Source organism: Amblyomma mixtum, chromosome 4 (genome assembly GCF_055824585.1).
Source record: "Amblyomma mixtum isolate Tamu chromosome 4, ASM5582458v1, whole genome shotgun sequence".
In the NCBI taxonomy this organism is placed as follows: Eukaryota; Metazoa; Arthropoda; class Arachnida; order Ixodida; family Ixodidae; genus Amblyomma; species Amblyomma mixtum.
In genome coordinates, this window is record NC_143015.1 from 89,048,004 (window position 1) to 89,072,015 (window position 24,012).

Sequence of the window (24,012 nt, forward strand, 5' to 3'; positions counted from 1 at the left end):
CAGCTAGCGCAGGAAACGGGACGACAAAAAGAGGATACGCCACGAGCACGGATATATTGATTGTTGTAGTGAAATCTTACATTCTAATAAAAAATTGCGTTCATCAATGTTTTCCCGCTCAAAAATACTTTTGTCTAGAATTGTTGGGTATGCGACTACCCCTAACGAGGTTTGTTGCTATCGCGGCTGCCGAATTGCTCTTTTTTGTAAAGACTAATTAGCCGTGTAAGAAGTTTCTCTCAATTATTTAGCTGTGCCCCTGGGTGGTGGACTCCCGTCACCATAAAACTTTAATATTTTCTTCAGAGAGAAATGCTCCATACAAAAAAAAAATTGATATGCGTACCCTTAAACAAAGTGCTGTTGAACATGCTCGCAGATTGCTCTTCCGAGGACGGTTCGTGCGGCGGCCAGGCCATCTGCGAAAACTTTAGATGCCTGTGCCCGACCGGAACTGTGAAGTCTGGGGGTGTCTGCGAGCCTATGCGTAAGCGTTGCCGCCATGGTTCTCCTGTTTATTCGACGGCTTCTAGGCCACGCGAAACTAGAGTTACTGGAAAAAAATTTCAGAGTACCGCATTTCTTTTCCCCGCGCCGCCGACACGGTCATTGGCCCAACCGTACAACGTGATCTTGGGGTGCCATATACCTTCCAAGCGCCGGTCGGGCCGGCTGATAAGAGCGCAAGTTCCCGACATTTCTCGTGTTGCAGCTGTCGCTCTCATGTTTGATACTAAAGAAATCATTCCTGGCTGCTGCGCCTTCAGATGCAGCAACCGAACCGAGTCCGGAAAGACTTTTTTCTCGATTCCGACCGGGAAAAATGACCGAGAGCGTCGTTCTGCGTGGTTGCGCACAATCGGCCGGGAGAACTTTAAGCCTTCAAAAAACACACGCTTGTGCGAGGTAAGTGCACCTTGCTCGTGCTTTTGGTGCTGTTTTAGAAGGTATGTAAGCGCAGTGCGCACGGTGTTAGCGATAGGATGCTAAAAAAATAGTAGTTCATAGCAAGACCGTCGCGCATGTCGTGCAGGGATCGTTCGCGGGTTGCCCGCTTAACGCGGGTACACATGTACGCGCTTGTTACTCAACACACGCGGCTCTTCCGACTATTCCGTGCTTGTGGCACGCAAAGGCACATTTGTCGCGCGAGAATTCTGCGTCGTAACGTACACCAAGCAAGCACTCGCACGATCTTTCCGCGCCTCGAGTAATTCGACCCATAGCACTTGTTTTTCGCGGACCGTGACGATCACAGTCAATAAAAGCATGGTCGGGCATGTCTTGCGTCCACATAACGGCCGCTTTCTGTGCAGTTGTGTTGGGACTGGTAGAAAAATAGAAATGGGTCAAATGTTAGCAATCCTTGAAGTTGCGTGATGGCGGCCACATGCGTGTTTACATCCCAAATGAGCTATTTCAAGTGTCACTGCGTAAACTTAGAAACCTTTATAACGTATTCTTTTTATTCCCCTCTTTATTTGGGTGTTTCAGCTTATTATTGCAGCTATCTTCCATGTTTTTTCTTGTTCCACATGTTTGAAACAGGGCTTCACTCGAAAAAGCCCTGGGAGCCTCCTTGGGCAGCCCAGCATTCGGGTGACCAGCATCACTCTTCTAACTGTACAGCAAACATTTGCAGGACCACTTTTGTGATGAAGACTTCGAGAAGCCTAGAGTGGATGGGAAGAAGAAGCTAAAGAACAAAGCAGTGCCAAGCATTTTTGCGCACCGTGCACCAAAAAAAATCAGACAGGCACCATTAGCCCGCCTTTCACTATCCATGGTAAAACAGCGCGGAAAAAACACGAGGACGGAACAAACACGACAACACGAGCGCTGTGTTCACCACCAGGCATCTTTCTCGAAGGGGAGGTTGAACCTGAAGAGGAAGGCTTGCTAATAGGTAATTTTCCACAAATCAATTTTTTTTTTCATAGATACACTCCAGTATTGCTTTGTCGGTTAGTTATGTAGCCACAAATAATGCAAAATAGACAATTTTGTACCTGAATGTATACTGGCAATGACCTTGTAGCTTTTATGATTTGAATCATGGTCTGATAATAGTAGTAGTAGAAGACCTTTATTCGGCCAAAATTTACAGGCCGAGCATGCCGACCGCCTGGGCGACCAGAAGTCGCTGTTCTTCCTCCCCTTCAACGCCAGGCCAGTCGAGCCAGGTGATGATGGATAAAGAATGTGGGGGGTAGGAACCCGACTGCTGAGCAGACGGGCAATAGAAGAAGCAATGGGCAAGGTCCGCATAGATACAGGGGCAGTTGGGACAGGAAGGGTCCGATCGATAGCCATAGAGAAAGAGGCGAGACGTGGTGATGACTGCATTCATTTGAACGTGCCGAAGAAGGCGAGCCTCCGGCACTGTGAGTGATGGATGAGGGGGAGGGTAAAGGCGTTTGTTGAGGCGGAGCTCGAGGTAGACCTCTTTTATGGTGCGGCGAAGGTTGAGTCTCCCACCGTCCTCTGAGGGCTTGGGCCAGGGGATCAACGGTGCCCGGAAAAGTGTGTCACGGGCGAGCTGATGAGCCAGTATGCTCAAACACAGAAGCATCACTTTCTTTCATTGGCACTGCCATTAAATGTAGCACTTTAAAGTAATGTGGTTCATATATGGATACAAAAAATGGTGGAAACCAACAAATTGCTATGAAAACTTTTGCAGCTGCTGGCAGCAAAGCAGGTGGTCCGAACGCATCAAAACAGCCACAGGATCACACTGAGTCTACTGATGAGCCAACAGAAGCACCCAAAGCCTCTGATTTTCACGAAGGTGAAGAGGACGTATCTCCCAACATGTTCAGTGAAGTTGAAATACTAAAGCGCCAACTTAACTTGGGAAGGAAAAGGCGTGCAAGGGCGGAAGTGGAGTGCGACGCCCTCAGAAAATCATTTAGTGGACTGCTTGCAGAAGACCAGCTGCGTGTTCTGCAGAAGGGAACAATGAGAAGGTCATCCTGGACTCAGAAGACAATTCAGGAGTCTCTGAAGGTCAGACTTGCCTGTGGGGGAAGAGGATACGAGTACCTCGGAGACAACGGCTGGCCACTTCCTGCTGAACGCACGTATCAAAAACATATTGAAGATATCAAGTTTACCCCAGGTATGCAACAATGCTAGCTCTATAGTAAACATTCTCAAAATTGCAGGTGCAACTCAGGATTAGCTATTGGCTTTACTGATGATCGCATAGCAAGCATAGCTACAAATATCCGGCTGCAGCAGAATGCTTGCACTGATTTTTATGGAAAGATTTTATCAAGGCAGGACAGGTTGTTTTTTTCTGGGATAAAGCTAGTACTTTTGAATTTGAAAGAAAAGTAGCAGTGATCATTCCAGCATGCATGTCTGTTAGCAAAGATATATTGTAGCTATACATTCTACAATACCATTGGGCTAATGATAAAGCTATCAAACATAATAAAATGATCTTTTCTTGCCATTCTAGTTATTCTTGAGGAAGTATTTGCACCGTTAGCGTCAAAAGTGTCGACATTCAACCCTGCAGAGCGTTATGCAGTCTTAATGCTGGATGAAATCCAACTGACACCTGGTTTGGATTATGATATTACAACACGCTCTGTCATCGGTAAGGCTTCGTCGAAAACAAATGCGGTCTGCTTTTTACATACCAGATAGTGCAGCTAAAATGAATGCAGTAATGAGCACTGACATGCGGTCCTTAATTTAGCAGTGTGGAAGCAAAAATTAGATGAAACTAATTTTTTAACTGGGCTAATTTCAATATCTTAAGGTTAATGACTAAATGTGTGTTAATGGTACACACAGAAAGACATTCAAGCAGCCTTCCGATACCTTATACTTTTATTTTAAAATGGCACAAAAAAAGACATGGACAACAGGAAGAGACGTACACACGGGCGCTGTCCATGTCTTTTTTGTGCTGTTTTAAAATGCTCAACCAGCAACTTGCCCAAGCTTTTATCTTGGCAAACCCTATCTGTGTAGTTTTGGAAGAAATCTCTTATACCTTATAAAAAAGTTATAAAAGTGATGTCTAACTTAATTCCTTAGAGCTTGGAGCATGACGGGCTTATATACATAGGTGCTACTAAGCCCCACACATCATCGTTTGTTTTGCTTTTATTTTGGCGCTTTCCTATGCTAATAAAGTACAGTGCATGCTTACTACCTAATGTAAACTTGACAACTGTGTACTGCTATGCCCCAAATAACATTCCTAAAATATTCTTCAGGCCGCTCCACTCTCCCGTCCTCGGACCCAAGTGCAGAGCCTGTACTGGCAGCACATGCTTTGTTTTTATGCTTGGTGGAATTGCATCAAGATGGAAGCAGACCATAACGTATAATTTCACAGGTAAGTACCAGTTGGAAGTTACAGTATTAAGTGAATTTTTGCACGTAATGTTGGGAACAACACTATGTTTTCATTTTTCATATGTGCACAACTGCAGAGATTGTTTGGCTGGTTCCTAAAGAATTATTTATGTCGTGTCCGGTCGCTGTGTTGAATGCAGCGAAAGACGCACATGGTACTTTAAGACTTCGTTTGTTTTAAGCCGATGAGGGTGCGACCAGCGTCGACCGAGGCAGGAGCCGAACTGGCCGCCCGAAGAAAGGAGGGAGCGGAGAAGCGTCCACGGGAGGGAGTGGCTTCCCAAAACAGGAGGAGGATGCGGGGGCGCACCATGGGGGGGCATCTGGCGACAGCGTGCGACGAGGGGCAAGTGGTCGTTAGGAGGAGGATGCGAGTGGTCGTTAGGAGGAGGATGCGAGTGGTCGTTAGGAGGAGGGTGCGAGGGCGCACACACACAAAAGCAATAAGGGGACACAACACTTCCTTCCCCCTTAGAAAGTTGCCTGGTATCGTGCAGGGGGTCGGCGCTCACGCGTGGAGGCGCGCTGGCTTTGTGCGCTCGGGGGAGAAACACTTGTAGGCTGGCTGTTGTTCGCTGTGTCTCCTAGGTCTGTCCTGGGCGAAGTCTCTTCTTCCGGGAAGAGGTGCCAGGCTATGTGGGAAGATGGTGCACGTGTTCTCTCCGCTGGCGGACAGCTCTCAGACGGCGTCGTAAATCTACGCAGCTGGTTGAGATGTCGGCGTGCTACTGTGCCATGTATGTTGACGAGCCAAGAGCGCAGGCCTATGCGTCTGACAATTGTAGCTTCCTCCCAGCGTGGCTTTTTCAGAAACTGTCGGGCGAGGACGCGCTGCCCCTCATTAAGCGTGCCGCAGCGCGGAATTGCTTTTTCTTCCCGGAACGTCTCTGCCTTTGGCTCGGGGAGGATGGCTGTGAGCTGGGTTCGCATTTCACGCTCGAACATCATTTTCGAGGGGGTCTCGCCTGTTGTGCTCTGAACCGTCGTGTGCTGCTTGAAGAGAAAGCGCGCAAGGCGGCGCTGCAGCGAGCCTGTCTGATCTCTTTCAAGGGCGCGTTTTAGCTCGGCTACGTAGCGCTCGGCTTGTCCGTCTGTCGCTGGGTGGTAGGGGGCCGATGTAACTGATGAGATCCCGTTGTCGCGATAAAACTTGAGGATCTCCGCAGACACAAACGGTGTTCCGTTGTCCGACACTACCTTGCGCGGCAGGCCGAACGTTGCAAATAGTGATCGGAGGTTGTCAATGACTGCTGCCGAAGTCGTCTGTCCCATTTGCCTTATCTCAAGCCACTTTGTGTAGGCATCTACGACCACAAGGAAAGTGCAGCCCTCAATTGGTCCTGCAAAATCAATGTGCAGTGTGTGCCATGGTGTGTCTGGCTTTTCCCATTCTGGGACAGGAGCTTTCGGCGGGGCGCTCCGGCTGCTCTGGCAAGGCTTGCATTCTCGCACCACTGTTTCGATGTCGTTGTCAATGCCAGGCCACCACATGTAGCTTCTGGCACACTTTTTCATTGCAACGATGCCCCGATGTCCGGCGTGGATGAGAGACATAGCTTGTGCGCGTAGTTCTCTCGGCATCACAACTCGGGACCCAAATATGATGCAGCCGCGATGGGTGCTCAACTCTGTAGCTCGCCTGCGGTAAGCGTCGAAGTTGTCCCCTTTGAGTTTATGCACGTTGCCTTGTTGAACAGCTGTGTAAACTAGCCGGAGAGCTGCGCACTTCTGCGTAGATGCTGCAACTGTGCCTGCTGTAAGCGGAGGTTCTGGCAGTGCTTCGAACATCAGAACGTCTCCTGGTGGAAATGGTTCGTCAACAGTTGCGTCTAGTGGCAGACGGCTTAGCGCATCGGCGTTTTGATGTTTACTCCCATTGCGGTAGACCAGAGCGTAGTCGTACGCTGAGAGTTTGATGCACCAACGTGTCATTCGCGGAGACAAAGTTGGTGGCATAGGCCTTTGTGGTCCCAGAATGCCCAATAGCGGTCGGTGATCGGTTATAAAGGTCACCTTCCGGCCGGCAATGTACTGGTGAAAATGTGTCGCCGCGTAGACGATGGCTAGCCCTTCTTTGTCAAGTTGCGCGTAGTTGCGTTCTGCTTGCGACAACGTACGTGAGGCGAAGGCGATGGGAGCTTCCCTTCCTTGCTCGTCAGTTTGCGATAGAACCGCGCCGACTCCGTACGGTGATGCGTCGCAAGCCAAAAGCAGAGGCTTCCTTTCGTCGTAGTGGCGGAGGACTGTACATCTTCGAATCAGGTCTTTCAGGGCATCGAATGACCGCTGATGGCGTGGCGACCATGTCCATGTCACATCTTTCCGAAGGAGTTGGTATAAGTCGTTGGCCACGGTAGCTCTTTGTTCCAAGAACCGGTCGTAGAACGTCAAGAGTCCGAGAAAAGCCTGTAGCTCCTGCTTGTTTGTTGGAGCTCGTGCTTCTGTGATCGCTCGCACTTTGTCCTCGGTAGGGTGAATGCCTTCCGCATCAATTCGGTGTCCCAGAAATTGCACCTCTGGCACCGCAAAACAGCATTTCGATTTGCTTATGCATAAATTAGCGTTTGCTAGCCTTTCGAGAACGAGCTCTAGGCGCGCTGCATGCTCTTCAGAAGAAGTGCCACTGATGATGACATCGTCAAGGTAGACACAAACTCCTGGGATGCCCTGAAGCACTGTCTCCATGAATTTTTGAAATATGGCCGGGGCTGCAGCTACGCCAAAAGGCAGTCGCTTGACTTTGTACAAGCCTTTCAGTGTGTTAATTGCCAATAATTCAGCAGTTGACTCGCTCACCTTCAGCTGCTGATACGCCTGGGTGAGGTCCAATGTGCTGAAGACTCTTGCGCCACGCAGTACACTGAATACTTCTTCAGGTGTCGGTAGCGGGTAACAGGACGCTTTAGTCGCAAGATTGACGGTGCTCCGGTAGTCTCCGCAGAGGCGTATGGTTCCGTTCTTCTTGCGAACTACGACAAGTGGTGTGGCCCATTCTGAATGCTGCGTCGGCTCGATGACACCTTGCTGCTCCAGTTTGTCCAACTCTTTTTCAACTGAATCTCGGAGAGCAAACGGCACCGGCCTGGCCTTCAGAAATTTGGGTTGCGCGTTGTCCAACAACTCCAGTCTGACCGGGGGCCCTTCGTTTCCTGGAATCTCTTCCGAGAATACTCTTTCGTATTTCTCTTGCAGTTGCTCAACCATGTTCTGGCTCGGCGTCTGGTGTATGCCGCATATCATCACGCCTAGTGGAGAAAACCAGTTTCTCCCTAGAAGGCTTGATCCTGTGCCCTTCACAACAAGCAGAGGTAGCGTATGGGTCTGGCCGTTGTAGTTAACCTGCACGTTGGCAGAGCCCAATAGTGGCAGATTCTGTCCTGACCACGTTCGCAGAGACGAGGCTTGGGCATGTTGGTATGACATACTTAAGGGAAATAAATAGCGCACAAGAGAAGACGGGACAAGCGAGGAGACACAGACAAGCGCTAACTTGAACACAGTCTGTACAGCCTCAGACGCCTTAACACGAAACAAATCGTGTCCAAGCACAGCAAAACCCCCTTCCTTGTCGGCGGGGAGCACACATAACGAGTTGTCTTTGAGGAGGGTCGACAAACGTTGAAACCGAACTTTAGGACGCTCCAGTTTACAGCGCTCTAGCACACAGACACCTTGCGACACACAAGCGTCCTTCTCATCAGCGTCCGCTCGCCTAGCCACCTTACGAACACAGGCCAGTAGTTCCGCAGCGTCTTTCTTTGGCTCGACAGCGTACTTGGGACCAAAGCGCAAAGTCCGGCTAACTTCATCCGGTAAATCCACCTTACCAATTGTGTGGATCTTGTAACTGGATTCCTTGGTCTTCTTCGGGGGAACCAGGTGACGAAGGGCGACCAGTGCCTGTTGCCAGTAGGCCTCAGTGGAGTGGACAAGAAGGCTTGAATACTCACGCCACCTATGGCGCCCTACCCACCTATGGCGCCCTACCCTACGCTTGTCTGTGTCTCCTCGCTTGTCCCGTCTTCTCTTGTGCGCTATTTATTTCCCTTAAGCACGTTCGCAGGTGCGTGTCGTCTTGTTGCAGGGCGGGTGCGTCAGATGGCCATGAAGTTCGGAACGTGTCCTCACTGATCAGAGTACAGGCTGCGCCGGAGTCCACCTCGAACTTAATCAGCTGGTGATGTACGCTTACTTCTGTAAAAATCTTCGGTCGCGTGCCGAGATTCATGGTGTTCAGGTCGTACAACACAGATGGTGTTGCTGATGTTGTTCCATGGAGATCAGATAGCGGCGTATTCTCTGAGGCGTTGACGCTGTGATTAGGCTGGGAAGGTGACTTTATCTTGGCAAGTCTCCGTTTCGTAATGCATGCTCTTTCGATATGTCCTCGCTTGTGGCAAAAATTACACGTGGCTGACTGGAATCGACATCCCTGGGGGTTGTGTTGGTCGTCACACCGCCAGCAGCGTTGTGCCTTTTTGACCGATTTAACAACAACAGAAGGCTTGCGCACCTGGTTGCTTGTCTGGTGTACCGGCTCGGTGTTCCGGCGAATCCCTCTCTGCTGGTGACCGGCGCTCTCCGCTCGAACGGCGATGTCGTAAGCTTTGCTGAATGTGAGGTCCTTCTCAGCGAACAGGCGCTGCTGCAGTGACTCGTCACTCAGTCCGCACACAAATCTGTCGCGTAACATCACGTCCAAGGGAAGCATGGTGGTGTTAGCAGAAGAAGCTGCGTCTCCCTCCTGCCCGGTAGCTGTTGTCGACAGCGTTCCAAAATTGCAGTCGGCAGCGAGCTTCTTGAGCGCGGCTACGTAGGCGCTCACAGTTTCTCCTCCCAGTTGATCTCGTCGTTGGAAGCGAGCCCGGCTGTAGACCTCGGATGGCCTTGGGTCGTAGTGCTTTTGCAGCGCTTTTACGATGTCGTCGTAAGACACTGCCGCTGGTGTGCTTGGCTGAATAAGGGCGCAGACAGTATCGTAGGTCTGCTCCCCGCACAGCGTCAGCAGGTTGGCCCTCTTCAAGGCTGGGTCTGTGATGTTGTTAGCTTCAAAGTAGAACTGAAGGCGTCCAACCCACGATGACCACGATGAGCCGTTGAACTCTGGTATCTGATTGGGAAACCCTCGCGTAGCCATGGCTTGTCAATAGCGTTGCGTAGCGCGGGTCGAATCCACTTTCTCGTCGCCACTGTCGTGTCCGGTCGCTGTGTTGAATGCAGCGAAAGACGCACACGGTACTTTAAGACTTCGTTTGTTTTAAGCCGATGAGGGTGCGACCAGCGTCGACCGAGGCAGGAGCCGAACTGGCCGCCCGAAGAAAGGAGGGAGCGGAGAAGCGTCCACGGGAGGGAGTGGCTTCCCAAAACAGGAGGAGGATGCGGGGGCGCACCATGGGGGGCATCTGGCGACAGCGTGCGACGAGGGGCAAGTGGTCGTTAGGAGGAGGATGCGAGTGGTCGTTAGGAGGAGGATGCGAGTGGTCGTTAGGAGGAGGGTGCGAGGGCGCACACACACAAAAGCAATAAGGGGACACAACAATTTATTTATTTATTTATTTATTGGAAATACCTGCAGCGCCCGAAGGCATTATTGCAGGGGGGATGAGGATACATAACAGGAGATTAGGTCGGAAAAAAAGAGGAAGAAGAAAAAAAGCAATAGAACAAGGCATGACACAGCAAGTACAAAATGAATGAAATATGAAACAACAAAAAGACATGACGAAAAAAAAAAAAGCCAACTGCGCACTCATACATCCGACAGCAACGCGCGGAACATAGACTCTGAACGGCACTCAACAATTTCATGGGGCAGGCGATTCCAGTCATGAATGGTAGATGGGAAAAATGCGTTTTGATAAGTGTTAGTTTTGCATTTAATTTCTCTAGTCTTCCACCCATGGTCAAGTCTGTTTGACCTGAAATGCGGTGGAAGTAAATAATTTTCTTTATCTATTTTTATTTTTCGGTGAAAGATTTTATACAGCATTTCTAACCGGGAGTTGGTACGGCGTTTCCGTAACAGCTCCCATCCCAGCGTTCCGGCGATGCGTAACGTCGATCGACTGGCAACGTGCCTTCGGGAATCTTTACTGAGCTGCCTACTTTTTCGCGAATGATAGCGGGCTGATGCAGGGGGGAAGACTTACAGAAAGTGCAGTTGGTTAAGAAGCCCCCTTATTAAACCACTTAGTGTTACTGGCAAGGACAACTCACACAATAAAGCCGAAATAAAGTACTGTAGGATGCTACATAGGTATATGAAGTGATGTCTTGCACAATAACGAACTAAAGCAGCATCCTTGGCATGACTACTGGTGACATGCTGCCGTTGCTGGTTTCCTTGCTTGCTAAACCTCCTAAGTAGCTCTCGAGTGAAAGAAGGTAGCATGAAAATTGTAGCAATTGAGGCTTCAAGAAAGCTGTTATCGACTTGGCCTTGTGCCCTGCCATGTTGCCGCTGTGCGTATGTGCCAGCCAAGTGTGAAGCGGGTGAAAGGCACCACTGATGGCAGCAAAATGCAATATATTGTAACAGTTGCTACACTGAAAAGTAACTGCAGCGGCTGAACGAGGGCACCAGAAAAACGGACCTCCACTTCAGCGTCGTCTACTTCTTGCGGCTGCGATATTTTTCCTCTTCTACGTCCAATCCTCGTGTCACTGCCCCCTCTTCAGGAGCATCGCCCCGATGCGGTGGTACCGTCATACCGAAGAAAAAGTGTTCAAGAGTTGCACCACGAGTCTGACATCACGGAATATGACTACATGCAGCCGGAAAGTCACTCGGGGGGTCGCTCGTAGTACGGCTTCATTCGCACCACATGCACAACGTCGCTGCGCTTGCCGTTGTGCGATGAACGAGCTGGCGAGGCTGGTGCAACTTCGTACGTTACGTCGCTGAGGCGGCGGACAACAAGGTAAGGGCCGAAGTAGCGGCGCAGTAACTTTTCGGACAGCCCGCGGCGACGAACGGGCGTCCAAACCCACACATAGTCGCCTGGGTTGTAGGTAACGTGGCGGCGTCCAAGGTTGTAGCGGTCAGCATCGATCTGCTGCTGACGATGAATGCGGTGTCTGGCCAGTTGCCGCGCTTCTTCCGCACGCTGAACATAGGTGGCGACGTCGACATCAAGTTCACTCTCACTGTCAGGGGGGTCCACGGGTAGCATAGCATCCAGGGGGGTGGTAACCTGTCGACCGAAGACTAATTCGAACGGAGTGAACTGCGTCGTCTCTTGCTGCGCGGTATTATACGCGAATGTTGCGTATGGAAGAATTTCGTCCCATGTCTTGTGCTCGATATCAATATACATGGAAAGCATGTCGGTCAAGGTCCTGTTGAGGCGTTCCACCAAGCCGTTTGTCTGCGGGTGGTAGGCCGTTGTACGTCTATGGCTGGTGTGCGTGAGCTTGAGTACAGCCTGAGTGAAGCGGGCCGTAAATGCAGTTCCACGGTCAGTAATGATAGCTGCAGGAGCGCCATGACGCAGGACGATGTTGTGGACGAAGAAGTCGGCGACTTCAGCAGCAGTACCGTTTGCAAGTGACGCGGTCTCAGCGTATCGGGTCAAATAATCTGTCGCGACCGCAATCCACCGTTTTCCTCTGGACGACTTCGGAAAAGGGCCGAGGAGGTCTATGCCAATTTGCTGAAAAGGGGTCTTTGGTGGTGCTATGGGCTGCAGAAAGCCTGCTGGCTTTAGAGGAGGAGATTTGCGCCGTTGGCAATCCCGGCATGTTGTTACGTATCTACGCACGGATTGTAGTAAATTGGGCCAGTAATACTTAAGCCGAATCTTTGCCAGTGTGCGACTGACCCCCAAGTGGCCGGCGGATGGTTCATCATGACAAGCGCTTAAGATTTCGGAGCGTAACTGGGATGGCACAACAAGCAGAAACGTCTCCTTGTTGCTGTCGAAGTTGCGCTTGTAGAGGACTCCACGCCGCAGAATGAAGGACTGTAGTCCACGGCGAAACACACGAGGTACATGAGCATTCAAACCCTCCAGATACTTAACGAGTGGCGCCAACTCAGAATCTGCTCGTTGAAGCTGCGCCATACGGGAGATGCTAATGGCACAAAGAGTAGGGCAATCTTCGGTGATGTCTTGCGTAGCCGGTTCCACGGGCGCTCGTGATAAACAGTCCGCGTCTTGGTGCTGCCGACCCGATTTATAGACGACCGTAACGTCGTACTCCTGTAAACGGAGGCTCCATCTAGCCAACCGGCCGGAAGGGTCTTGAATGCTGGCTAGCCAGCATAGCGAGTGATGATCGCTGACAACACGAAACGGTCGGCCGTAGATGTAAGGTCGAAACTTACTCAGAGCCCAGATGACGGCAAGGCACTCCTTTTCTGTCGTCGAATAGTTCCGTTCCGATCGAGAAAGTGTGCGGCTCGCATAAGCGATTACTCGCTCTGCGCCGTCCTGCCACTGTACGAGGATCGCTCCGAGGCCGACATTGCTGGCGTCAGTGTGGACATCAGTCTCTGCATTCTCGTCGAAATGAGCTAGTATTGGTGGACTTTGAAGGCGGCAGCGGAGTTCCTCGAAGGCTGCGTCTTGGGCACTTCCCCATACGAAGGGTGTATCATCTCGAGTCAAGGCAGTCAATGGCTCAGCTAGGCGAGAAAAATCTTTAACAAAGCGGCGGTAATACGAGCAGAGGCCCAAAAAACGTCGGAGGGCCTTCTTGTCGGTTGGGCGTGGGAAACGGGAGACGGCGGAAGTCTTGTCGGGGTCTGGAAGAACACCTTGTGCGCTAACAACATGTCCTAAGAAACGGAGCTCCTCGAAGGCGAAATGGCATTTCTCTGGCTTGATAGTTAGTTGTGCAGACTGGAGGGCTTGAAGGACAATGCGCAATCGCTGCAAGTGTTGTTCGAAGCTAGACGAAAAGATGACCACGTCGTCCAGGTACACAAGGCACGACTGCCACTTCAAACCAGCTAAAACAGTGTCCATCATGCGTTGAAATGTGGCCGGAGCGGAGCAAAGTCCAAATGGGAGCACCTTAAATTCGTACAGACCGTCGGGTGTCACGAAAGCCGTTTTCTCGCGGTCTCGCTCGTCCACCTCGATCTGCCAATATCCGCTTTTCAGATCTAAGGAAGAGAAGAACCTGGCGTCCCGGAGTCGGTCGAGGGCATCATCGATCCTCGGGAGTGGGTATACGTCCTTTTTGGTAACATTATTCAGTTTCCTGTAATCAACACAGAATCGCAACGTGTTGTCTTTCTTTTTCACCAGGACCACCGGCGACGCCCACGGACTTGTTGACGGCTGTATAACATCGTCTGCAAGCATTTCATCGACTTGCGTTCTAATAGCTTCGCGCTCTTTAGGCGAAACGCGGTATGGACGCTGACAAACTGGTGGCGTGGTCGAATCGGTGACAATGCGATGCTTGGCTACCGGCGTACGTCCGACCTTGGAGCTCGCCGCGAAGCAATCTTTAAAATCAAGTAGCAGCGAAGACAGAAGGTTCTTCTGATGAGGTGACAACTCCGGGTTGATTTTAACCTTCTGAAGGGCGTTACTTGGTGCGGCATCGTCGTGAAGATTCACCTGTACGGGGCACAGATTCGGCAACCTATCCACGTCGTCGAGAAAGGCGACGGCCGTTCCCTTGGCGAGGTGCTGAATTTCATTCGTGAAATTCGTCAGAAAAACTGTCGCACAGCCGTCATTCAGTTCGACAAGACCGCGCGCGATAGCCACACCCTTCTCGAGCAACAGCGAAGGGTGACTGTCCGCAATACCTTCGTAGTCGTGAAACGAGTCGTTCCTCACTAACACCAGTACACTGGACCGTGGTGGCAGCATTACGCCGTCTTCGACTATACGCAGAGCGTTGACTCCTGGGCCTTCTGTGTCACTCTGCGCCACGGCTTGCTTCGTCGAAAATCTGACTCGCGCCTCGTGTAGATCGATCACAGCACCGTTTGCCTGTAGAAAGTCGAGGCCCAGAATCAAATCTCTCGAACACTCGCTCAAGACGACGAATTCACCCACGTAGACGAAACCGCGGATGCAGACTCGGGCTGTGCACCTTCCGGCCGGGCTAATGAGGTGACCTCCAGCTGTGCGAATGCTAGGGCCCAACCATGGTGTCAAAACTTTGCTCAATTCCTGGGCGAGAGTGTGGCTCATCACTGAATAGTCAGCACCAGTATCAAGTAAAGCGATGGTGTCAGTTCCGTCAATCGTCACACACAAATCAGAAGTAGCGCGTCGGATGCTGTCGCTACCCTGCCCCGGTGAGGAATCAGCGTATCGGTATATCGGCGGCGGAGGATCTTCAGTTTTCCCGACAGCAGCGGCCTTGCCTCCGGAGACCGCTGGAATTAGTTTTCCCGATGTGGACTGGGAGAACGCCGCTCAGGGTAGCCGGCGTCTCGGCGAGGACTTGGGGAACGGTAACGCAGCGGAGATGACGACCTAGGATCGTAGCGACCGTATGTCCCAGGCCTCTGACGGGCCGACAGATGAGCTTCAATTTCGAATGGTCGTTCGCCATTCCGGGGGCAAGGGTCGTCGGGCGCGAAACCACGCAGACCCACTCGGCGGTACGGGCAGGCCCTGTAAAGATGTCCCGCCTCACCACAGTGGTAGCAAAGGGGCCGCCGGTCCGGTGCACGCCACACATCACACTTCCGTGGCCGCTGGTAAGCTGGTCGATCAGGCACACGGGAAAGACCAGACGGCTGCGCTGCGTGAGTCGCGGTATTCACGTCGTAGCCTGACGTTGGGGCCCGGCAGAGGACAGATGCATAGGTAGGTCTGACCTCAGTCTGTCTTGGGATCTCAGGCAGTTGTTGCTGCTGTGCTGCTAGGCGCACCTCGTCCCGGACGACTTCAGACAGCGATGTAACAGACGGCGCGCTGGGAGGCAGCTGGAGGGCTTGTAATTCCTCCCTGACGATCGACCTGATTAGGTCCCGTAAAACGGCCGCATCACTCCCTAGCGGCATCGAAGAAACAGCGGGCCCAAGCGTGCTTACATCCCGATTGTACTGCCGGGCTCGTTGCAGGAGCGTCGTCTCCATTGTAGTCGCTTCCGTGAGGAATTCGGCAACAGTACGCGGTGGACTGCGCACAAGACCGGCGAAAAGCTCCTGCTTGACCCCGCGCATGAGGTGGCGAAGCTTCGTCTCCTCCGCCATGGATGGGTCAGCACGCTTGAAGAGGCGTGTCATGTCCTCCACATACATGCGGACGCTTTCGTTAGTCCGCTGGTTACGGGAGCGAAGCGCAGCTTCAGCTTTCTCCCGGCGGTCTGCGTTGGGGAATGTAGCTAGGAAATTTTGGCGAAATGCCTCCCAGGTGGACAGGTTGCTCTCGTGGTTCTCGTACCATGTCCTAGCGGAGTCCTCGAGCGCAAAATACACGTTATGCAGCTTACGGTCGTCGCTCCAGCCGTTGTAGCGGGCGACCCGCTCGAAGGTGTCTAGCCAGTCTTCCGCATCTTCGTACACGTCACCGTGAAAAGATGGCGGTGTTCGCGGCGTGTGGTAGAGGATGGGCGCCGGGGACCTACTGTCTGTGGCCATTTCCGGTGGGACCGCCGGTCGAGGCTGCGTCATCCTCGTCGGGTTGGCAAGAGGCCCGAACTCAGGCGACTCACCGCGGAGGCGGCGGCTTGGGCGCTGATGGACCGGTGTGAGTTCCGTCTTTATCTCGTAGGTGTACGCAGGTCGGGAAGCGTACCCCGCACTGCTCCACCAGATGTGTAACAGTTGCTACACTGAAAAGTAACTGCAGCGGCTGAACGAGGGCACCAGAAAAACGGACCTCCACTTCAGCGTCGTCTACTTCTTGCGGCTGCGATCTTTTTCCTCTTCTACGTCCAATCCTCGTGTCAATATGCAGCATCAGTATGCATATAGCAATGAGTGGAATGCGTAAAAACAAAAGGTTTCAGCCTTTCATTTTCATTTCAGCTGAATACTTTGACGCAGCAAAGGTAATACACCTGATATTTGACATCATCAGGCGCTGTGAAAGCATTGGTCTATCAATGGGCTGCGTTACTTCAGGCATGGGTGGAGGAAATCAAGCCATCTGGAGGCTGCGCGGAATCATGGCCACAAAGTAGGGTCATCCAAGGACTACCTGCCCCCATTCATGTGGAAACGACCGTAGCCTCCATTTCCTTGCGGATGCACCCCACCTGCTGAAGAACTTGAGCGGGCACCTGGTTCGGCAACGAAAAATCCTTCTAGGCGACGACACGGTGCGGAAGAACAAGCTGCCATCCAATGAGGTTAGTCACTGTATAACACTCTCACACAGTCTTATTTTGCTGCTCACCACGCAGCAGGCACATCGGGTTTTATTTATTTCAAAAATATTGTGCCGTTTTCATCTGCAATGAAGATTGTTTACTTCAATGTGATTCATGTATAGGATTCAGCTGAAATAAATACAAATACGGTTGTACAGTTTTATTTATTAATTCATATAACTCAACAAACAGTCTTTTTGTGAGGGCATTACATGAGAGGGAGGCACCAGTAAGCATGCGATATGCTACATCAGCCTATACATATGAAATGACAATGATCATTTGATTCTTCTGCAGGTGTCTGTCAAGTACCTTGAGCAACTGTGCGAGATAGACGAGAAGCACAGCCTGAAACTTGCTCCACGCATGAATTCGAAGCATTTAAATCCAAACCACTATGAAAAAATGAGTGTAGGCATGGCATATGCCGTCTTCAACCATGCAGTGGCATCTGCCCTATGGCTTCTGGTCGAGCAGAAGAAAATGGATAAGCATGCCCTTACAACGTGGTTTGTGGACCAGGTGTTCAAGTGGTTCTCCATCATGACATCTCGAACGCCAACCATGGCATTGAGTGACCTATGCCCTGAAAAGGGAAAGGAAGCTGTGACCTTCCTGACTGATTTCATGGAGGTCTTCAGGGACCTCAGCATCATTGACATAGGCAAGAAAAATGCAGCATGGAAGCCTGTCCAGGCCGGCATAAAAAGAACGACTACAACAGCATTGAACCTACGCCAGCTTTAAGTTCAGAGCAAGAACCTGAAGTTTTTGCTGTTAAGTCGCCTCAGCCAGGATGCACTCGAGAACCTTTTTAGCACGATAAGAATTAAGTCGCCCGTGCCCAGAGCTCGAGAATTCAAGTATACCTTAAGAGTCATTGTACTGGCACAATTCTTCAAAAGTAGCAGGCATGGCTCATACGACATTGATGACTCTGTTCAACTGACAGATTTTCTTTCCTCCCGACCTCACTTGGCTGAAGAACTAGGGAATATAACTATGCCAGAGCAAGCAGAAGATTTTGAGCCTGAAGAACAGCAGTCTCTACAGTATCTCGCAGGCTATGTGGCACGGAACATCATGAAAAAACACAAGCTCTGTGAGAGCTGCACAGCTTTATTGGCTAAGCCTGCAAATAATGAAAACCGGTTTTTGGCACTTCAGAGCTACCTTCCGGACAAGCAATCACTTTGCACACCGTCGGAAAATGTTATGCACCTCGTTGAGTGCGTAGAAAGATGCTTCAGAGAGAATGATGAGGCTCTCGTCATGAGAAGAGCCAACCTTGACCAAGTTGGAACCCTCATTGCCGCCGTCGAGCCCACGTTCGCTGTTTTCCCTGCATGTCACAATATTGCCAACAAAGTTATGCGTGAATTTTTGCTGTGTAGGCTGCGCTTTGCACTGCGAGCAAAAAATGAAATGTTGCAAAAGAAAGCAGCGCAAAACACCAAGTGCGGATCAAAAAGCACTGGCATGCGCGCAACTGTTAGGTGAGCTGTAACTTGGGGAATTGTAAAAAGGGAGTAATTACTCATTGACATCCACCCGACCGCAGCCATACGGCTGCAAAGGAAAGCTATACAGCTTTCTCAGAAACTTCGTAGTTAAATAAAAATTCGTCCTAGTCCCGGGTTCCAACTCGGGACCACCGCATTACCGGAGCAGTCGCTCTACCAATTGAGCTAACCGGGACGGCAAGCTTATGGTAGGGTGAGAGCGAATTGATCAATAACTCGAAATGGGAACTGTGTTGGTCAAATGTTCAGGGGAATACCCCACGGTGGAGTAGATTTATAATAAGGGAGTAATTACTCATTGACATCCACCCGAGCGCAGCCATACGGCTACAAAGGAAAGCTATACAGCTTTCTCAGGAACTTCGTAGTTAAAGAAAAATTCGTCCTGGACCAGGGCGAATTTTTCTTTAACTATGAAGTTTCTGAGAAAGCTGTATAGCTTTCCTTCGTAGCCGTATGGCTGCGCTCGGGTGGACGTCAATGGGTACTTACTCCCTTATTACAAATCTACTCCACCTTGGGGGATTCCCCTGAACATTTCACCAACTTGGGGAATTGTGTAGCTCGGCAAGCATAAATTCTGTGTCCTTTCCTCCTCCTGTGTTTCTGCAGCAAACCTCTGTAAAAAGTATTGCCAACTAGCCCAAAGCTCCACCTTGTTCATGGCTAAGGCCGTAGGCTTCTGGTCGGCAAAATGAAAAAGCAATGTGCAATGTTATATAGGATGTCAATAAATATACGCAAGTACCTAACACTCATCGGACAAAAAAACGTTCATATTATTTACTGCCCTGCTTTCATTGAATTTGTTGTACCTGGATCTATATTACAGACGAAACTGACCTGTAGACGTAACATTTAAGCAAACATTACTAAAACACTGCATGCATGTAATAATCAAGTAACACATATCTGGTTTGTTTTCTTTTGGTCACCAACGCACTAGATTGCAGAATCATATACACTGCAGTCCTTTCTTAAAATATGGTCAATACGAGTCCTATGATGCTGCCTTTTCTCCCACTTTTTCTTTGCTCATTCATACATACGAATTATGTGCATGAAACCAACAGCCAGGTGATATTCACAATACATGTTTCAAGTTTGAAATTAACGTGGCGCAAAAGGGACACGAATGGAAGGAACGAGCAAAACGAGACGAGCGCTGTCTTGCCGCCTTGTTTTGCTCGTTCCTTCCATCCGTGTCTCTCTTGCGCCACGTTAACTTCAAACATGAACCAATTGGCCCTTCAGAGAATACTTCTGCGTTCTTCAAATTTTGAGCTGGTTAGCCGAGCACATGCAATGAACTGAAGTCAGCATACATATTATTTTTTATGTTCAAATGCTACAGTGGCTACCCAAAATTTCTTCATGCATAACAAGAAATACAAACCAACTGAACACCCACTAGCTTTAGTTTCACTCTGTCACTGTGTGGGCACATACAATTCAAATGCAGGGCACGTTGCCGCCTTGTTTTGCTCGTTCCTTCCATCCGTGTCCCTTTTGCGCCACGTTAACTTCAAATATGAACCAATTGGCCCTTCAAAGAACACTTCTACATTCTTTAAATTTTGAGCTGGTTAGCCGAGCAGATGCAATGAACTGAAGTCAGCATACATATTATCTTTTATGTTCAAATGCTACAGTGCGTACCCAAAATTTCTTCATGCATAACAAGAAGTACAAACCAAATGAACATCCATTGCTTTAGTTTCCCTCTGTCACTCTGTGGCCACATACAGTTCAAATGCAGGGCACGGCACATAAAGCGCTCTAAAAGCCTAAGAATTTTATACCGCCCATATAACTTAGGAAAAAAAATGCTGCGTCCCAAGCAGGTGTTCCTGTTTTTTCCTTTTTTTTACACAGGCAGCAAATCTTTGCGGTCTACTCAAACACCAGTCATAAATAAGTTGGAAAGAGCAGCCGTTTTTGAACGCACTCGACAGCCGCGTTCGTAAATCGCAAAAGCAAACTCTCGCTGATTATCAGTGTACAGAGGTACATGTACGTTGCTATAACCACGCAAATGGTTCATATTGGTCTTCTGCAAGATTTAGTGCGCAAAATGGCAATCGAAGTCGATTTTTATGCCTGCTGGGCACAGATCTTACGATCGCGGTCAAACACCAGTGCGTACACGGCAGTCGTGCCGTCACAGTGTGTCGTGCATACGGCGGACGAAGTTGCATAATAGAGTCGAGAACGCGCGGTATCCGATAACAAACTAAATCAGACGTATCCGACTTAGCGTGTGAAATTGTACAGTGAATGTACCTGCGACAATGTCAAGTAGTTTCGTCCTGCTTGAACGAGACGGTCCCATGGCGGTCCACGATGCTCACTGGCCAAAAGCATGAGCTTGTCTCTTTGCTGCTCGGAGTGGCGAAATGTTTCCTTCATAGCTTGCTCCGCGGAAGGGGAAAAAAGGCGTGCACAAGCTTCCGATAGCAGCGCTAAGATGCTGCTCACAATCATAGCACAGTTCCTGCAGTAAACGCAACCGCGGAGTAAAACAACCGCCGGCTGCATTACATCGCTCAAAATAATTGTCTCCGAGCACGAAGTATTTGCGCTTCAGTGAACACTCAACCAGATATATTACCGAATATCAAGCTCTTCCAACACGGCGACCTTCCTGCGACGCAGCCGGCTTGGAAGGTAGATGGCAGTGGCCGCTCAGCGTTGGCAGTAAAATTTCGACCTTTGCGGTACTCTGAAATTTTATCCAGTGACTCTACGCGAAACGCGCCGTTCACGCCATCTGCGAGAACTTTAAATGCCTGTGCCCGACCGGAACTGTAAAGTCCGGGGATGTCTGCGAGTCTATGCCCAGGCGTTGCCGCCATGGTTCTCCTATTTATGCGACGGCTTCTGGGCCACGCGAAACGCGCCGGTCACGCCATCTGCGAGAACTTTAAATGCCTGTGCCCGACCGGAACTGTAAATTCCGGGGATGTCTGCGAGCCTATGCGTAAGCGTTGTCGCCGTGGTTCTTTCATTTATGCGACGGCTTCTAGGCCACCCGAAACGCGCCGGTCACGCCATCTGCGAGAACTTTAACTGCCTGTGCCCTGCCGGAACTGTAAAGTCCGGGGATGTCTGCGAGCCTATGCGTAAGCGTTGTCGCCATGGTTCTTTCATTTATGCGACGGCTTCTAGGCAACCCGAAACGCGCCGGTCACGCCATCTGCGAGAACTTTAACTGCCTGTGCTCGGCCGGAACTGTAAAGTCCGGGGATGTCTGCGAGCCTATGCGTAAGCGTTGCCGCCATGGTTCTCCTATTTATGCGACGGCTTCTAGGCCACGCGAAACGCGCCGGTCACGCCATCTGCGAGAACTTTAAATGCCTGTGCCCGACCGGAACTGTAAAGTCCGGGGATGTCTGCGAGCCTGTGCGTAAGCGTTGCCGCCATGGTTCTATTTATGCGACGGCTTCAAGGCCGCGTGAAACGCTTGCCGAAGGGTGATGTGCGAAATTAGGAAGGAGAGACATTCTGATATGTATAAACTGGCAAACACGACCGCTAAGATCATGGAATCTCTAAATGCAATGATCCAGAGTTACAACACTAAATTATGTAACCAGAACAGCTCGTGAGTAGCTAGTGCACACTTAAAAGAGCATTGGATAAGGGATGTGAATGATTCCTAATGAGGGACTGAAGATATTACAGATGTTGAATATTGGATGGAGAAGGCAGCATGTTCATGCGAGACAAAAAACGTAAAACGCGAACATCACAATAAATATCTGCCTGCAGAAAACGCAATAGAAAGCGAAGAACTTAAAGCGACACCAGTGACGAACACTAAACCAGGAATGAGGACAGACTGTCCCTCAAAAATATTGAGAGACTGTCCCTCAGAAATATTGACAATGTTTTCTATCAGCCAGTAGATAGACGCGCTCCTCACAAGATCTGAAATTGAAATGAGAAGTGAGATGAAAACCAACTACGAAGCACAAGATCCAGAAGACATGAGGAAAAACTTGTCACGAAGGACAGGTTAACAGAGTCTAGCGCCACCGGCTTGGCATTCGTGCACCTCAGGCAGCGACTTGGTGCCTCTACATGCCTTATAAGCTTACGATATACCAGCGTTTGAAATCACCACTGAAAAAAAATGGAAAGATTATAAATAGCATGAATTAAACAAGGAGTTAAATTTGATAGCACAGGATTATTACAATCAGATTTGAAAGAAAATGTCCCAAAAAATAATGCGACTGACGTTAGAATCGCTCGTTCAGTCTTCCAACATATTGGCCGAGTTACTAGCAACAATTAAAATGAAATGTTCCACAGAAATTGCTGAAAATTGACAAAAAAACTCTGAACTTTACGTGAAATCTTCCTTAATCGAAATATCTGTATGAAATTGCATTGAAATGAGTACGCAGCGCTTTTAATCTAACGGCCTTGAAGTAAATGTTGGGGACTCAATATAAAATACCCAAAACTCCTCCTCGTTTAAATCCCTCACGAAGTTTGCGCATGTCGACATCATTTTTAGGACGTTGTCGTCGTCGAGCTCTTCGACCAAACAGAAGAATACCAAGCATGCGTCAGATGGCACAACGTTTATCACATACCCTGATGGCGTCGATGGCGCTTCGCGGATCTCCGGCTTGATCGCATTTTGTAGAATACGGCATCGTCGTCATCATCATCAGACTGACTACGCCCACTGTAGGGCAAAGGCCTCTCCCATGCCTCTCCAATTATCCTTGTCCTTTGCAAGCTGCGGCCGCCGTATCCCTGCTAACTTGTTAATCTCATCCGCCAACTTAACTTTCTGCCGCCCCCTGCTACGCTTGCCTTCTCTTGGAATCCACTCCGTTACCCTTGTGGATCAGTGGTTATCTTGATTTTGCATTACATGCCCTGCCGAAGCACATTTTTTTCCTGTCGATTTCGACTAGGATGTAATTAACCCTTGTTAGCCCTTGTTTTTTCCCTCACCCACTCTGTCCGCTTCCGGTCTCTTATCGTCGAACCTGTTATTTTTCCATAGCTCCCTTTGTTGTCCTTAACCTAGCTGAGCCCTTTCCGTTCAGCCTCCACGTTTCGGCGCCACAGGTGAGGGCCGGAAACATAAAGCTGTTGTATACTTTTCTCCTGCGGGATAATTGGTAAACTGAATACGTCAACGCTCTCCTGTTGAGCGAATTTTCTTGTTAATGCGTCACTTACCGGTAGTGCGCGTTTTTCCGTCGATAAATCAATATCCCATGCACATGTGGACGCCCCCAGGTAGGTGTTCTTGACATCAAAACCGCATTGCAAGTGAGCGTAACGATATGGCGTAGGGCTCATTCCACGTGACGCCGAAGCAGGGACGCACTCATTCGCACTGTTTTCTTCGTCTAACTTCTCGTGAGTGTGTTCCTTAGAATGGGCAGATTAGTCTACCGTTCCTCTTTGGATACGTTCTTCTTGCCGTCTGCAGTGAGGGACAGTGCACCGTGAGCGAGAGGAAAGATTTGTTGCTGTACTTTCTGTGCAGTAGCAATACCAGGGTCATTTTTCGATTCCCTGCATGAGCACGTGTCTAAAGCGTGCTTTGTGGCTGGGGGCCCACCTGCCCACTGCTTTGTGGGCCCCTTCCAGATGTGCACACCTCGCGGGCCTTCAACCGGGATAAAGGCTACACTGAGTAGAAGGGAAGGGCTTGAAGACAAATTCCTTCCTGGTAAATGCCTTTAGGTGTAAGTCCTTGAGTCCTTTGTGGCGAATGTCTTTAGGTCAAATATATTTATGTTGAAGCCCTTAAGAGTGAAAGCCTTCATGGTAAATGCCTTTAGGAAGG

At 50.0% G+C, this 24,012-nt stretch overlaps 1 pseudogene; it reads left to right on the top strand.

Annotated features, from left to right (window-relative positions):
* The window catches only part of LOC149347343 (uncharacterized), a 37,297-nt pseudogene extending 19,882 nt beyond the window's left edge, over positions 1-17,415 (top strand).
* The last annotated feature ends 6,597 nt before the right edge of the window (positions 17,416-24,012 follow it).